This window comes from Puntigrus tetrazona, chromosome 25, assembly GCF_018831695.1.
Source record: "Puntigrus tetrazona isolate hp1 chromosome 25, ASM1883169v1, whole genome shotgun sequence".
Lineage (NCBI taxonomy): Eukaryota > Metazoa > Chordata > Actinopteri > Cypriniformes > Cyprinidae > Puntigrus > Puntigrus tetrazona.
The window spans coordinates 8,579,892-8,580,596 of NC_056723.1; positions in this window are offsets into that span (position 1 = coordinate 8,579,892).

The following is a 705-nucleotide window of genomic DNA, read 5'->3' on the forward strand; positions in this document are numbered from 1 at the left end:
TGTAACGACATTAGGGTGAGCAATTACTCACAGATTTTTGGGGCAAACTATCATTTTAAGGCATTTTAGGTTTAAACCGTTACCTTAGGTCAGTGGTTTTCAACCTGTGGGCCGCGACCCCCCAGTGGGCCGCAACGGTATTGCAGGGGGGCCGCCAGTTATTATCAATAGAAATAATAATATTGCTAATGTACGTAAAAATGTGTAGTAATAATTAAATATCATAATTAATAAAAAATTAATGACCTATTATGCACATTTTCTGGTTATTCAACATTACCCGTTTATTCAATAAAGACAGTTAAAAGTCATGCTTCTGAGTACTCAGTTACTAACCCGACACAAATAACAGGTTCATTTAAAAAAATTTTGCAGTGGGCCGCGGAAACATATGTGTTTGGTTGTGTGGGCTGTGAGTTAAAAAAGGTTGGGAACCACTGCCTTAGGTCAATATATAAAGCCATCTACGCTTTCACTGATTTGTTGATTAGAAGAGGCGAGGCGACCCGCTTCATGAAAATTAAAGCAATTAAGCAATTAAAATACACATTACAAAATATGATACAGTTTAAAATTAGAATGAATTAGCATTCACATTTTCAAGAAGCACATAAAAATAACATTTAACACATTTAAAAACAAAAACAACAAAAAGTTCACTCTCCGTTCCGACAGATGGCGACAAAGATCATCTCAACGCAACAG